Source organism: Panthera uncia, chromosome E3 (genome assembly GCF_023721935.1).
Source record: "Panthera uncia isolate 11264 chromosome E3, Puncia_PCG_1.0, whole genome shotgun sequence".
NCBI classification, from domain to species: Eukaryota; Metazoa; Chordata; class Mammalia; order Carnivora; family Felidae; genus Panthera; species Panthera uncia.
Window position 1 is genome coordinate 26,247,922 of NC_064815.1, and position 16,768 is coordinate 26,264,689.

The window sequence follows — 16,768 nt, forward strand, 5'->3', positions numbered from 1 at the left end:
TCCTCAGTGTCCTCTTCTGTCAAATGGGACTGTGAATAAAGTTGACGTTCTTGTGAGGGTTCCACAAGTGAGTCACATGAGGAGCTCACTGTCGTGGTCAATTCTTGTTAGTTGTTAATATCCCCTTTCCCCCCATTAGCTCTGTTTGTAAAAGGGCTGACCCTACTAAATAAATGGCATTCACCAAGGAATATTTAATTTATTTTACCATTTTGAACTGAGATCCCATATAACGGAGGCTTGGCTTAAAATCAGTATTGAATAGCAAAATGCTCAAAATGAGTCGAGGTGATTTTCAGGACAAGCTTTGGGAAGTTTGGGGGCCTGAAGATTCAGACCCAAATCCAACCTCATTCCTGCTGGCAGGGAGCCCAGGAACATCTAAGGGACTAGGAAAGCTTTTGTCAGAGCCGTGTCTGAGGGTCACCCAGGGACTGGGGAGCCTGGAGGTATGATGAGACACTGACCAATGAAAGAGGCACAACGGGGTGGGAGAGAGACATTTCCCAGCCGAAGAAATGCACGCCAAAAGACAGAAGTAAAAGAAAACAATAAGAGAAAAAATACCAATATAGTATTTCTGTGTGTCGAGCCCTATGTTAAACATTTGACGAGTATTAACTCAGGAAGGCCCTCACGACAACCCCCTGAAGAGCATCACACTATTATGCCCGTTTATTTTACAGATGAAGAAGCTTATTGGATGCATTTCCCCGAGTCCACTTTCTTAACCATGGAGCCCCAAACAGCTCAATGTCATTGGAGGGTAAGATCTGAATGGGCAAAAGGGGCAGGAGGCATGAGGGTCCCCAGGATCTCGAAGGCCACGAGATGTTTGGATGCAGGACGCTGTGCGTGCACAACCCTAGGGGGCACCCTCACTCCACACAGATCCACAGACTTATTACACCTGTCTTCCAGCAGATGGCAGTCAAGAGCCACCGCCTCCTAATCTGCACAAAGACAACGCTCGGCAGTGGCCGCGCTGTCTGGCTTATATCCAGAAGGGTCTGAAGCAGGGAAGGGGATGTTTAGTTGCCTTTTTGGACCGGAGGCGGCTGGGGTGGTCCAGCTGATGGGGGGGCGAGGTCTGAACTAAGAAACAGACGGCCAGAGAGGAGGCGATGGATTCGAGCAAGGACGGTTGGAAGGTTCTAGGGCATGGTGATGGGTTGCCTTGGACTTGCAGGGGGTGAGGGCGCCGTGCGGATCTAAGACGGACGGCCAGAGGGTGGCTGGCTGTGCAGGGATGAATCCCAGAGCACGACCCGTCAGCCTGAGATGCCAGCACTTCTCACTGGGAATCTTACAATGGTCCAGACCATCCCGCGGTCTTGGAGCGAGTCAGGCGAAGACAGGATGGTCTTCCACCCCACCACTGGGGGACTGAGTCCCCGTCCTCCTCTTATGCCAAGACGATCCTTAAATATCCTCTGCACGAGGGCCACAAGAGCCCGACTCCTGACGCAAAGGACTTCTTGTTTCTGGGAACAAATGGAGTCCTGACGCCCCAGGAGCGCTGCAGCCGGGCCAAAGGAAGGAAGAGCTTCAGGATCCCACAACCTGGATGCAGTGGACACAGGGCTGGCACCAAGGACCCACCTCCAGCTTCTGGACCAGCCACGCGGCCCACCCATGGTCCGGGGGCGCCTCCTCGGCTCCCTCGAGCCGGAGCTGCCGTCCGAGGGGGCCTGGGGCGGGGGAGGGGGGCGCGTCTGGCCCAGGACCGGTTTGGTTTCTGCTAAGAGGCCCCCACCAACTCTTTGATTAGCGGCCAAGACATGCTTCTTTCCAAGTCAAAAATAAAATAAAATAAAGCATGTTACAAAGTGATTCCCTCTCCTCCAGCTCATTTTAATGTGGTTTTCGGCATGGGTTTATTGCGAGCAGCCTGCGGACAGCAAACATGTGCTTGCAATATGCCTGTCACAGTCGGGACGGGATTCCACAGTCGCGGCCGGGCCCCAACCATCAAGACCCGCAGGAAGGAAGTCAAAGGCAGGGCTTTGAGGATCAGGTAATTGGTGACTCTCAAACATTTGTCCTAAAGGCTCTGAATGGGTCTGCCTTTACCCCTTGTCGTTCCCTCTGCAGAACCAAGGCAGAGGGGAAGGGGAAGGGCAGGGCTGGAGAATTCAAGGGCTGTGGGAGGTGGGGGTGGGGAGACAGCCCAGGATACGGCTCCTCATGTCTCAGGATTTTCCGAAGGGAGACAAGCACGAGGCCAAGCGTCTAGCCTGTAACTAAACCGCGTTATCTTCAGCAAGTGTCGCGTTCCAGCTCTGGGAGGCCGGGCCTCAATTTCCCCATCCATAACAGATGGTGTTTGGCCTAGATGTCGAAAGACGACTTCCAACTCTGACACTCTCTGCTTTCTCTGGGTGGGGACAGCAGAGCAGGGGGCCCAATTCAGTGGAGTCAGATTGTGCTTTAAATGTCATCAGTGGCGCCTGGGTGGCTCAGTCGGTTAGGTGTCCCACTTCGGCTCAGGTCACCATCTCGTGGTTCGTGGGTTCGAGCCCCGCGTCGGGCTCTGTGCTAACAGCTCAGAGCCTGGAGCCTGCTTTGGAGTCTGTGTCTCCCTCTCTGTCTGCCCCTCCCCCCAACTCCTGCTCACACTCTGTCTCTCAAAAATGAACATTAAAAAGTCACCTGTAAAAAGTGTCATCAGGTCACCCCAATGTGCTGTTCGACTCTGCCTCAACACCCCCACCAATGAGAAGTCCACTGCCTTTCCTGGAATTGCCTCGGGGTCACCTCTCCTTCTTCATCCCTCGGGCCCAGATGTGCTTGCTAGTCGTCCCCAGGAGACCGTGGCTCCTTCCCCACACGTGACAGCCCTTTAGATGTCTGGGGAGTGTGCCCAAGTCTCCCTTGAATCCAAGCCCTCGGCCCAACACCCCCGCTCCGTGGCCTCCACCTGCCCGGCCATCTCGGGCAGGCTCGTGTGGACAAGACCCCATTCTGCCAACTGGCCCCCTAACAGAGACGTCCAGAGGAGGGAACGCCACTTTTGAGCACCTGTGATGTGCCGGACGTTGCCACAGACGTCCCGTTCCCTCCTTGCGGCACCCCCTTCTGGGATCGTGTGACTTGCCCGAAGTCACGCGACTGGCAGGCCACTTCCTTTTCCCCAGCCTTCCTTTCCTCACACGCAAAAACGGGGATGATAATAGGGCTGCTTTCTGGGGCTGTGGGCGCATCTAGCTCACCTGGCCCCAGGCACAGCACGGGACGCGGCGTCACGGTGCAGGGCTGGACACATGGACCTCCACCAGAATGCTGAGGGACCAGCGGCCACCTCACAAAAGACACCTCTCAGGACGGAGGCTGAAGGGTTGCACATGCTTTTTTTTTTTTCAACGTTTTTTTTTTTTTTAATTTATTTTTGGGACAGAGAGAGACATAGCATGAACGGGGGAGGGGCAGAGAGAGAGGGAGACACAGAATTGGAAACAGGCTCCAGGCTCCGAGCCATCAGCCCAGAGTCTGACGCGGGGCTCGAACTCACGGACCGTGAGATCGTGACCTGGCTGAAGTCGGACGCTTAACCGACTGCGCCACCCAGGCGCCCCTGCACATGCTTTTTTAAGAGGTGACAAAACCCAGGGCGCCTGGCTGGCTCAGTCGGTTAAGCATCCGACTTCGGCTCAGGTCATAATCTCATGGTTCGTGAGTTCAAGCCCCGCGCCTGGAGCCTGCTTTGGATTTTGTGTCTCCCCCTCTCTCTGCCCCTCCTCGCTTGCACTCTGTCTCTCTCTCTCTCTCTGTCTCTCTCTCTCTCTCTCTCTCAAAAATAAATAAAGACTTAAAAATTAAAAAAAGAGAGAGATGACAAAATCCAGAGGACTCCTCAGCCTGTGGTGCCCCAACCTGCTGCCTCACCCCACACACCCGGCCTGAGAGGCTCGGACCTGGGATGGGAGTCCCCAGCACAGACTGCTGTTCACCCTCCTTTGTTCTACGGGATGTCCTGCCCCGACTTCCCAGAGCCGCCCAAGGGAGTCCCACTTGCAGAAATGCCAGAAAGGCTTCAGGGCGGGACACAGATCACAGGCTGTGGCTCCCCAGGGCCGGGTGGTTCCTGAACAGCAGTGGAAGGGCCATCATGCACACACACAGTGCTCACACACAGGCACACCCAGACCCACTCGGGCCATCCACACATATGGATGGACACACAGGCACACACAGGCCACACGCGCGCACGCGCACACACACACACACACACACACACACACACACACACACACTGCAGGCAGGGACGACAGTAGGTCCAAGCCCCAGCTGCAGCCAGAGAATCTGAACAACAGTCAAGAACCCGGGCTCCCGCACTTGGTGGCTGGGGACTGTGGGCAAGTCACTGAATTCCTCTGAGCTTAGGGGCCTCACGTGTGAAATGAGTAAGTAAAAAAAAAAAATCATAAAATCCTCTGTGCCCTGCCAACCGCTCAGAGCCCTGGAGAAGGACCAGAGAAGCAGCCGAGGGGGAGACGTCTGGTGAATCCCAGACCCCAGCACCAGCACGCATGTGGCTTCTCAGCAGCTACATGGGCGTCACCCCGACCGACAGAAATGCCGGAGCCTCTGGAGTGGAGAGAACGTGGCTGAAAGCCCCCCGAATCAGGAATAGCATAGATGGGGAGGGTACAGGGCCCTGATTGCTAAATCTCAGTGTGAGGAGTCAGCCTGTGGCAGAGAGGGAGGCACCGGCTCCCACGGAGGGTGAGCCCGGGGGCACTGGGAAGGTGGGGTCCGCAGGAGACAGACGCCTGGATCTGCTCAGAGCTGCCTCCCCGCCTCCTGGGCTGGCTGCGGAGAGAAAGTGTCAGCTGGCACCTCGCGCACGGTCCCTTTCCCACAAAGTGCTGCAAATGTCCCGGGACACGGGAAACAGCAGAGCCATTGTGGCCCAAACCGGTTTCAACAGCCCCGGTGCTGTGTTCAACAGCCCGAAGGAGGGCTTCTGCACCCGCCTCTCTCGGAGAAGGAGACACATCGCAGCCTCCAGCCCAGCTCCCTGAACGGTAGCCACCTCACTGCTCTCAGCCCCCGATTTTGGGCTGAAGGACGAGAGTTCCCATTGCTGGCTTTGAAGCTCCCTACTTGAGGCTCTGTTTCTGCCACTCCAACTGGGGGGAGCCCCGGATGAGGCCCCATCATAGATGCCTGAGGAAATAACAAAAAAGCCATGGAACGGGAGGGACCGCATGCTCCCGGCCTTGTCCTTAGGCGGGGTGGCCAAACTAAGGCAGTTCTGGGGGAAGCAGGCAGGCGGGGCCCTGGGGAGCCACAGAAGGCCCCAGGCAGTTCACCCTGCGGGGGGAGGAGGAAGCACAGGCAGTGTCTGCCCTGGGGCAGAGCAAGCAGGTTGGCCCTTCTGGGGAAGGCCGCCCCGGGGGGAGGCCACTTGGCGGGCATGCCAAGGGGAGGGCTCGTTCCCCAAGAACTTGTGGGCTGAACCGCCCACTCACACTGGGCCCAAGAAGGGGGCTCCCAGTCAAGCAGCCCTCCTAGGCTGCAACTACAAGGCCCCGTTCATGGGTTCCCAGGGATGGCAGGGCTCCAGCCCCAGTCCTGCCCAAGCCCTACCTCTTCCCCGGCAGTCACTGGTCCCTTAGCAGGCTCAGTCTCCAGCTTTGAAGGAGTTTCTGAGTCACGAGCCAGCTGATATGGAATGCCCCATCCTCTGAGCCTCAGTTTCCCCATCTGAAAAAGGGTGATTGGGCCAAACGACCCCGAAGGCTTTGGCAGGGGTGATATATCCCATGCGTACTTATTTTTCTAGAGAGAAAATACTGCTTTGTTTTCTGCTCTGAACTAAACAGAACCATGCACACACGGCCCATGCACACTCACCCACTGTGTGCACGCACAACCCGCGTATACACGGTCTGTGTGCGCACACGCTCTCACACCCACGAGAGTCTGAGCAGCAGTGGGACAAGGCTCTGTGGTAAGGCCTGTGGGGATGAAGCCGGTGACCGGCCTGACAAAACGGAACATGCGGCCGAGCTGGGCATCTGGGCCTGGGGCAGAAACGGCAGGCAGAGTGACAGGGCCAAGAAGAGGGGCAGCTCCTACCGACAGCCTGGCTTCCGTCTGGACAGACCAGGGTAGGTGTCCTGGAGAAGGGGCCTGGCAAATCTAGGACAAAGGGGCCACCTCCAGGGGGCGTCACCTCTGAGCTCCCAGACCCAGCAGGGTGGCAGTGGGAGCTGGGACAGGCCAGCCATGGGGATGTGTGCCGGTCTCCGGGCCAACAGCCCTCATGGCCACTGACCCATCTCGTCCCTAATCCTGCAGGCTTATTTCAGTTGGCAGATTCCTAAGCAATCTTTGACTGCCTCGTTTAGATGACCAGGGCAATTTTCTTTTTAATAAGAATAAAAATAAAACGCCTCTGGATATGAGGCCCCGCTCCTGGGCCCTGTAGGACGAATCTGCTTCTAACGAGGAAGAGGGCCCCACCCAGAGGTCCGATGCTGCTGGACCAGCGTCTGCAGGTGGCCAGCTCACACCAGGGACATTAAAGACACCCGTGGCTCCGAGAGAGACCGAACACCCAAAAGGAGCCCCCCGCAAGCCTGTGATCATGGGGTTTGCTGCCGGAAGACAGATCAGGGGTCTCTGCATACGGCCAGGCTCCTTGGGCCTCGCTGTGACCTGGAGAAGATGCCACCAGCCCACCAGGCCCGGTTCCATGCCCACTGGGCCACCTTTCTGTGTGGTTCTGGGTCCCCGATGCCCAAGCCCCGGGCACGTCTGTCGGCCAGTGACAGGGAGGTCCCCACCGGGCATCTTTACACACCCCTCCACAGCACATCAACTCCCAGGGGAGCCCTGAGATCCTCTGAGACTCGAGAGGGAGGGGGGTGGTTTGCTCCGTCCAGCAAGGTGCAGCTCAGCCACTCAAGACTGTGCCGGAGCCTCCAGGCCACCTCTGCCCCCACAGGCAGGAACACTTCCTACCAAATGAACTTTGGAGAGAGGCAGATCTTGTGCTCACCCTGCCACTACTAGGATCAAGGCAGGAAAGATTGCCAGGCGAGTCAAAGGCCTGATTTCTGCTGGCCACTTATTAGCTGTGTAGCCTTTGGGGTTTTGGGGGGGGGGTTGTTTTTGTGTTTTTAGTTTTTTTTTTGATGTTTATTTTTGACAGAGAGAGAGAGAGACAGAGCATGAGCAGGGGAGGGGCAGAGAGAGAGGGAGACACAGGATCCGAAGCAGGCTCCAGGCTCTGAGCCGTCAGCACAGAGCCCGTCGCGGGGCTTGAACCCACACACCGCGAGATCATGACCTGAGCTGAAGTCCACTGAGCCACTCAAGTGCCCTGCTGTGTAGGCTTTGGTAAGCTACTCAACCTCTCTGACTTTCCGTTATGTTATCTGCAAACAGGGGTAACGATCACAATACTATACGTATCATTACGCTGCTGTATGTTATATAATTACATGGTGCACCTGAACTTTAACAGAATGTCATGTCATGTAACATGGTAAGGCGTGCTTCATGATGTTGCTGGAAGGACCCGGCCAGAGAACTTGCACAGTGTCCACACGGTGTCCAGCAGAGAGAGAGCGTTCACGCACCGAGGTATAGCTTCCGTGGCGAATCAGCCGTCGGCCGGGAATTCCCACCGGAGCCCTAAGCGGTCCAATACCAAAGTGAATTCAGAAACAAGCCATCATGCAGAAAGGTGGAAGCAGGTGACCAGAACCTAGTGGGCAACTTGCCCCATCGAAGATAATAAAAGGGTTGAGAGGCTTCCCGAGTGAGGGAGACACCCTCCTGCTCTTCCAGCCTTGCCTCCACCCTGGGACCCCGTCTCAACCCTGCAGATGTGGGGGGCTGTAGTGGCAATGAGGGAGAGAAGGCACGAGTGCCCACCCCCTCTGAGCAGCCGGCCCGCAGCGGGCCCCAACTGGGGAAGGGGGCGGATGTCCCTTTGAAGCAAGTTTGGAGTTTCAATTGTGGCACGGAAGCAGACATTTCTGGTTAAGGAACTGAGACTGAGTTTGGGACTTTAAGGGACTGCCAAGCTTTCTATTACCTACTGAAGGGCCAGAGAAGTCATGGGGATGCCCAGTTTCTGCTGGAGAGCAGGGATAAAACTCCCTTCTTGGGGCGCCTGGGTGGCTCAGTCGGTTAAGCATCCGACTTCAGCTCAGGTCATGATCTCGCGGTTTGTGGGTTCGAGCCCCGCGTCAGGCTCTGCGCTGACAGCTTGGAGCCTGCTTCTGATTCTGTGTCTCCCTATCTCTCTGCTCCTGCCCTGTTCTCTCTCTCTCTCTCTCTCTCTCAAAAATAAATTAAAACATTAAAAAAAATTAAAAACAAAAAACAAAAAAACCTCCCTGCTTGAGTACATTTTAAACGGAACAGAGGAAACTGTAATAAAGGTGCTTCCCGACCACGTCTGCAGGGTCCACTTCTCACATAACAGTTTCTAGGATAATGGCATCTGCACCAGGGAAGGGCACGTTCATTGCTTGCTTTCCAGCACCCCCTCCCCATCTTCAGGCAATAGCACCCCTTTAGTCCAGTGACAGGCCTTCATTCTCCCGACTCTGGAAATGGGAGGGGCCATCCCCTTACACAGCCCTGCCCCCTGGCTCAAGGGAGGAGCCAGGTGGGCACGTGACCCAGCTGAGCCAATCAGAATCCTTCCCTGTGAGTTTTTCCTTTTCCAGCATCGGGAAGAACCCCTTCTCCTCTTGGGCCCTGAGCAGTAAGGCCGTGAGTTTGCATCACTTATGCTGTGCTCTGTGCTGGGGGAGAGGCTCCTCCAAGGTACCGAATGGGGCACACTCCGGGGAAAGACCCCAAGATGAGGGACAGAGAGAGATCTGGGAGGACGGTGGAGGGGCTTGCTGGTTCCCATTCCTCCTGAGGCCAACTCCAAGCAACCTTTTTGCAGTTTGGTTGTAGGACTCCCCTGGTGTGCATTCGGCTCCTATCTCTTATTGCTGAAGGCCTACAGATGAATCCAGGAAAACAGGGAGGTGGCCCCCCTCCTACAGGGACCTGGCTGTCAGTAGAACCTTCCCTGCTGGTGGGAGCCAAGGTCAGCTTCCCAGCATGAAACCACACCAGTGCTGAGAACCCTCGCCAGAATTCCATTTGGCGAGGTATCTGGTGGCTCAGTCAGTTGACCATCCGACTCTTGATTTCAGCTCAGGTCATTATCTCATGGTTCGTGGGTTTGAGCCCTGAATCCAGCTCCGCACTGACCATGCGGAGCCTGCTTGGGATTCTCTCTCTCTCTCTCTCTCTCTCTCTCTCCCTCTCTCTCTCTCTCTCTGAGTTCTCTCTGCCCTTCCTGCATGCACTCTCTCTCTCTCAAAATAAATAAGTAAACTTAAAAAAAATTCCGTTTGGCATAAGGCTCATCAGCTTACACAGGCGTTTCATAAATGTGATGTCATTTTGTCCTTCCTACAACCCTGTGAGCAAAGCATAATTATCTCCATTCTAACTGAGAAGGTGAAGTGACTCACCCTGTCTTACTGCTGGGAACTGTCATCATTCGGGACTTGAACCCACATCTGCCTGCACCCTTGGCTTTCTCCTCCCCCAAAGCTGCCTCACTGGGTACCCCTTCTCCAGCCCCGTGGTCAGGTCAAGGGCTCTAAGGAAGGCCTTAGACTTAGTGATCTGTATGGTCCCCAAGTGCCAACTCTGACGGACCAGATCTTCCTTAACCTCTGAACCTCAGTTTCCCCATCTGCGAAGTGGAGTGATCATCCAGCCTTGCCTCCTCCCAGGCCGAGGGGAACACACACGGACCTACGAGGAGCTGTGGAGCCCTGCCTCACTCCCTGTGACTCCAGGGGCAGGAGGACATAGCCATGTGCATTGGCTCCAATGAAGAGCAGACTTCAAGCAAAACAGACCCAGACTGATGTGTTAAACAAGCTTCCTTGAATCTGGTGGGATCTGGCCACCTTGGTGGCCGCTCCGCTAACCTCTCCCACATGTGTGACACAAGGTCACCTTTCATGACGTCTGGTCCCATTTTGTTCGTGCATTCATTCACTCATCCATTCTCCAGGTATTTTTGGAGTAACGGGACACAACAGGGAACACAGGAGACAAAGCTCTAGAGGGATCTACATTCCAGCGGACAGAATATAATTAGCATAATAGTTAAGCCGATTATATAGTACTAGTATGTTGGGGGTTCTAAGTGCCATGGGGAGAAATAAAGCAGAAGAAAAGGACATGCAAAGTGGGAGGCGGGGCAGGGGCCACCCCGTTAGAAAGCCCAATAGGAGTGTCTCAGCTGGAGGAGACAGTAAGTGCAAAGGCCCTGAGGTGGAGGGAGAAGGGGGCTGTGGCAGAGTCAGCCAGAGAGGCGGGGGAGGCCAGAAGTTGCCCTGTGCAGTGGCTGTCCCCCAAGGTAGGCAGAAACCGACTTGGGGAAAGGCCCCACATACCTGAGGACAGATCACATAAGGACAAGGTCTGGGAGGCAGACCTTCCCCCATGCATTTCTGGGGCTACGAAGAAGAAACCCAGGGAGGGGTCAGGAGCCCCCCATCTGTCCCCACTCAGTCTGTGACGCAGACCCCAGCTAGCCTGTCACCAGCATGGCTGTAAGGACATGGAGATCACCGCTCTGGAGACAAGGTCCCAGGCCAGCCACGGGCCCTGCATCCACACAGAGAGGGCCTGGGGACTCCCCTTGGGGTAGCACGTCCCGTGGCCTCCCGCTCCCCAGCCTGGCCTTCCCAGGAAGGAGCATACCTCTGCGCCCCCAATCTGGAAAGCATTGAGGCCAAATGGCTCCATTTCAAGTGCAATTATTACAAACCCTTCAGGGAATGTGAGTTCCAAAATGAAATCTCTCTGTCAAAACTTTCATTAATGCGCAGTTGCTGTGCGGGGATCGGTTTACACCCGTGCCTGACAGAGCTCCGTGGAGACCAGATTCTTGGGGGGTGCCCTGCCCGGGGAGCCAGCCTGGCCCCTCTGCCTCCCTTGAGTTTGCAAACCCCCCAAATTCCGTCTCCAGCCCGTGTCTCCAAAACACAACAGCCTTTGCCGTGGGAACACGTCCACTGGGATTTCCCCAAAGCCAGTGATGCACACGTCAAGAACACACTACTGTAGGCTTGTCTGGGAGAGTTCTTTCTCTCTGAACACAAACCAGCATCAGGAACAACTCAGGGGTGTGCTGCAGATGAGGGAACCGGGCTGACAGGCACAGGGTGCTTGCCCAACGCTCACCAAGCTCCCACCCCGTGCCCGGTGCTCGGAGGAGCCCTCCCCAGCCCCAGCTCCTGGCCCTCCTCCATTACAGCACAGATCGGACCATGTCCGGTTTATCTGCCTCTGCGTCTGGCCCCTTGCTGGGTACAAGTAGTGGGTCTTACTCCCCTTTTAATCTTCAAGCATTCAGCATTCACAGGGGCCGCCGACGAGATTTTAGCTGCACAGCTTAGTGGTTCAGGGCACAGGTTATGGGTTCAATTCCCAACCCGGGCACTTACTAGCTGGGTGAGCTAAGGGCAACTTCTCTCCACTTTGAGAGATGACTTGTCTCCTCTACAGAATGATCCCAGTCTCTCAGGATTGTTTCAGGGATTCAGGGAAGATTAAATGCTTCTAAAGGTCTCAGCCCAGTGCCTGGTACATGAGGTTCTTGGCACAGGTCAGCCAAAATAAGATAAAGACGAAATAGGATGGACCCGCTGCTCCCTGAGCCGCAGGCCATGGCTCCAAACACTGGGAGTGACAGCTGGGATTGGTGCCTCCTCTCCCGGGGTGGCTCCCTGATAGCCTCACATTCTCAGCAGATCCTGTAATGCCTCTTTAAGACAACACTGCGTATCTTTTTCTCTCCAGACCAGAAGAGTATCCGGTGAATTAATTTCTAAAACCACAGCAGCTCTTTCAGGCTGCATTTGCCAGGAGGAAGGTTTAGAAGCAGAGGGGAGGCGAGGTGAGATGAGCGCAGCCCCTCTCCCCGCACGAGGGGATGAATCACAGCCAGTGCGGGGCCGCACCTGACAGGCACTGATTCAGACCGAGGGTCTCGCTCTCAGCAGATAGGAACGTGCCCCCCCCCCGCCCCGCCTCACGCACGGTGCCAGGCCCAGCCAAGTCACGTTCATGCTATTGAAACCAGGGCAGCGGGAGGACCCGAGCCTGGGGGGGAGCTCGGTCTGCCCCCCCGCCCCCCGCCTCACCTTCCTTTCCTTAATTCACTCACTCACTCATTCAACAAACCCCCTGGTTCCTGTATTCGACTTGTCTGCATGGTCCAAACCAGGCGTGCCTCAAAGCACTGGAAATGAGGACAAAACCCAGTCCTGGCCCGCGAGGAGCCCCTTTTGTCCCTGACGCGAGGATGGAAATCAGGAGTTGTGAACAGTGCCGGGAAACAGAATTATTTATTTGCACCAACCTCTAATTGAAACGCAGCATTTCTTTGCGGTAGGAGCCCGGTCACCACAACAGCAACGACGCAGAAGCTGTGCCTGTACCTTGTTCCCTGTTTGCTCCCTACGGAATTCGCAGACTTTACAATTGTTGCAGCCAGCTAGAAAAACCATTTTCCCTCATCACTGCTTTGAAATTCCGGGAGTCATCAAGCCCACCGGTGGATCTTGTTCCTTGGGTGATGTTTATTCCATCTACCATCTGTATTTTCAAAAAGAGTTTGTTTCTTTTTTAATTTTTTTTTTTTAGTGTCCATTTATTTTTGAGAGAGAGAGAGAGAGAGAACAGCCAGGGAGGGGCAGAAAGAGGGGGGGACTGAGGATCCGAAGCAGGCTCTGCTCTGTCAGCACAGAGCCCGATATGTGGTTCGAACTCATGAGCCGTGAGATCATGACCCAAACTGAAGTCAGACGCTTCTCAGACAGACGGAGCCACCCACCCAGGTGCCCCTCAAAAAGGTTGTTTTTTTTTTATGTTTATTTACTTTGAGAGAGAGAGAGAGAACGAGCAAGGGAGGGGCAGAGAGAGAGGGAAAGAGAGAATCTTAGGCAGGCTCCACACTGTCTTCATCACAGCCTCATGCAGGGCTCGATCCCACGAACTGTGAGATCATGACCTGAGTCGAAATCAGGAGTCAGACGCCCAACCTACTGAGCCACCCAGGCGCCCCTTCAGAAAGTTTTCTCGATAGCTGTATTCTGCAGTGATGCGTAATCCTGCTAGATTCTTTTATGCACGGTTCAGAGAAATAATAGAACATTATAAACATTTTAATAAAATATAAATATAACATTATAATAAAGCATACTAAAACACCATTCTGAGAAAAGACTCACAGGCTCCAGCAGACAGCCAAAGGGGGCATGGCACTAAAAGGGGGGGGACGAGTGGCAGGGACCCACGGTGGTTTTCAGGTCCTGTGGAGAGGACTCGGACTGATGGGGCAAAGCCACCATCGCAGGCCCCCCCAGGGAGTTGGGGGGTGCTTCACAGAGGAGGTGACTTCTGAGCTGGGCCTCTGCAGACAAGTAGGGCCTGCTGGGCAAACATGGGGGGGACGATGGGGCGGGAGCAGTTCAGCCTAAAGTTGGATAAAGGAGGGAAGAGGAGCAGACGGTTTGGTGGGGAGGGGGGGAGAAGGGAGGGGAGGGGAGGGCAGGGGAGGGGAAGCAGGCTACTCTGCGAGCAGCCAGGATAGGGTGAGGGACAGCTTGGTCTGTCCAGGTGTTCTTACTCCCTATTGCGGTGAGGAGGAAGAAGGATGAGGTCAGGGCTCAGACAGATCCCGTCCGACCCCAGCCCTGCCACGGACCCGCTGGACGCCTCTGAGCAGAATGACTGCTCCCCCCGTGTCTTAATTTTCTCCCCCGTAAAAGGGGGATGATGACAAGTCCTGCCTTGTCGGAGGACAAACGCAACAAGGCCCGTAGTTTCCTAAACACCTGGTACCCAGCGGCTGTCCAAGAAATGGTGACGGGGCGTCACCGTCATTATCCACATTATTTTTACCACTATTTCTACTGGCTGGTCTTTTCCATAAGAAAAAACAAAGAAGGGGCGCCTGGGTGGCTCGGTCGGTTGAGTGTCGGACTTCGGCTTCAGGTCATGATCCCACCGTTCCCCAGGTTTGAGCCCCAAGTCGGGCTCTGTGCTGACAGCTCCGAGCCTGGAGCCTGCTTCGGATTCTGTGTCTCCCTTTCTATCTCTGCCCCTTCCCCCACTCGTGCTCTCTCTCTCTCTCTCTCTCTCTCTCAAAAACGAATGAACGTTAAAAAAAATTTTTTTTAAAACAAAACCAAGAAGCCTTTTCCCCAAAGATCACTCTGTCTCTGGCAAAAGGAATGTGCAGGAGATGTCGCTTCCACAAGAGATCAAATCTTACCCTCTTAGATTCAACATGTGCACTGACCCGGGGGCAGAGACACAGGGGGCGCTCAGGCATCCAGTGCCTCAGCCTCCAGGCGGGGACCCCAGCCTTGGCGGCCCATCCAGACCCAGCGGTCTCGCATCCCGTTACCCCGAAGTCCTCACGCCCCACAGGGACAAGCCTCCCAAGTGCCTGGCACATAACACCTGCCACGCGTTCGCACAACCGCCAGCCACGTGCTGGCAAACGGTTGACAACGGGCTCCGTGGGGACGAGGCTTCATCTGGAGAGCGTGCAGATTTCCAGGGTGTGAACACCCCCCACCCCCCACCACGGCTCACTTCCCGCGACCCACAGGACATCCCGGAGAGGGGAGGGGACGCACAAAATCCGCTCTCGTGGGCCAGTGGGAGGTGGCTCTGGCACACAGCTGAGGACATCCCGCAGGGAAAAAGCGTGACTGTCCCCATTCTCCAGGTGAGGAAAATGAGGCTCCGAGGGCTTAAGTTCGCATACCTAGAGACTCCGAATCCGTCTCTGCTTTACCACGGGGACTCCACACCAGCGTGCTTGTATGGCCTTGAGGAGCATCAAGGTCATAAAGACAGATGGCCGGAGACCGTGCGGGATGGGAGCCAGCTGCAGGGGGAGCTCGGCCATCCACAGCCCCCGGAAGGGGCCCAGGCCTGGGCCCAAGGTGACCTGCCCGCTCTGCCGGGAGACAGCTGCGGAAGAACACAGGACAGCCCACAAGACCCCCAGTGACAGATGCATTTTTCCAAGCGAGCTAACAGCCACCCGGCAGGTGGTATTTATATTTCCCCTGCAAGTGCTTTTTACTGTTTTGGTTTTTTCATTAAGGGCTCCCTTTCTTCTGAACCAAACAAAAGCCCCTTGTCTGGGCAGGTGCCAGGAGCCCCGGGAGCACGGTTTGTTCCACAGGGACCGCTAGGGTGTCTCTGCCTCTGGACCCACCAATGTCGGTGGAAGGACAGGGCTGGAGGCCTGGGACCCTTAGCTGCGGCCCACTGGCTGCATCGTGACCTCGGGCTGGTCACCTGACCTTCCTCGGGCTTGGGAGGTTCACCCCTGATGGGCGGCCGTGCTCATACCCGCATCTCATGGGGATGTCCCAAGGATCGTCGGGAGGACGTGACCAGCTCAGTGTGGGCACAGGCACACAGCAAGTCCCCAGGGCTTTCCTGGACCAAACCCGGCTGGGGGGCCTCAGCAGCACCGGCAGTGAGCTGGCCAGATGGTCTCGGGGCCCCTTCCAGCGCTGACTAGACGGCTAGGTAACGGCTGTCGTCTGCTCCCAGGGGGACAGAGCGTGGAATATATCTGGCACCTCTTTTCCCAGTTGGCCTTTAAGAGCTGAGGAGGCCCCAGGCCCCGCCCTGGCTCCTGGCCTGCCCGGCCCAGGCTCCCTGAGGGGTCTCCCGTGTGACCTTCTCATCTGTCAGGCGTCAGCCAGCGAGGGCGAGGCAGCCGGCATCCCCAGCCCTGCTGAGCGTCCCCATCTCCCAGCCCCACGTGGGAATGTGACTTCGGCTGGAGAATCTCAGGGGCTAAACCAAGCTCCTGGACTCTGCAGACAGCAATTCTGTCGTTCCAGGGCAGATCCCTACAAAAGGAAAACCGTGGCTCTCTTGTACCAGTATGAAGTGAACACGTGTCACGGGTTTCATGTAACGCATTCGGTGAAGGGGGAAGAAACCAGTGAGATGGTACAGGCAGTTCAGAGAAAACTCAAGGATCCTCAAGATGCAGGCAAACAGGGAAGGCTGCGATGGAATTACAAATAAATGCAAACCGGCCCATCCCCAGGGCCACAACTACCATCCCCTGGGACTCAGTTAATTTATGCGAATACTGCCCAGAACTGTTCGCACTGTTCCTTGTTGGGTACAACTTTACAGAGCTGTCCCACGGCTCAAAGACCATGAAAGGTGGAAATAACCCAGAAGCGTGCACCAGACAGGACACACAGTTAAACTTCTTTCCCCGTTTAAAAAGTCTGCAGTTGAACCAGAAGGACGAAGAAAGTTCTGGACGTGGACGGCGGTGAAGGCTGCCTGACAACGTGAACGTGTTTAATATCACCGCGTCGTGTGTGCAAAACTGGTTCCAATGGTAAATTTTATCTTTTGTGTATTTTGCCCCAATTTTTTTTTTTTTAAGTCTGCAGCATAGAAGGTACTGCAACAGTCCCAGCAGTGACGCTGTGGGTTTGCTTCATGGTCTCCAAGGCCAGGGTGGTGGAGGTCTCTGACCGCCCCTGAGGGTGCTCTCTTCTGCCCAGAAGCCCTCCAGACCCAGCTTCAAAGTGTGGGCTTCCCTCACACAGAGGAAGGTGGGCAGTCAGGCTGGAGGCCCTAAGGACAGAGTGGTGGCTGCAGGAGGGCAGCTGGGGAGCTCACGGGGCCGACACGGGGTGAGGGGGCTCGGACCACA

At 55.7% G+C, this 16,768-nt stretch overlaps 1 protein-coding gene across 1 annotated transcript in view; it reads right to left on the reverse strand.

Moving 5' to 3' along the window:
- The window catches only part of COL26A1 (collagen type XXVI alpha 1 chain), a 116,949-nt gene that overhangs the window by 48,881 nt on the left and 51,300 nt on the right, over positions 1 to 16,768 (reverse strand). The gene's annotated exons all lie outside the window — the stretch shown is intronic.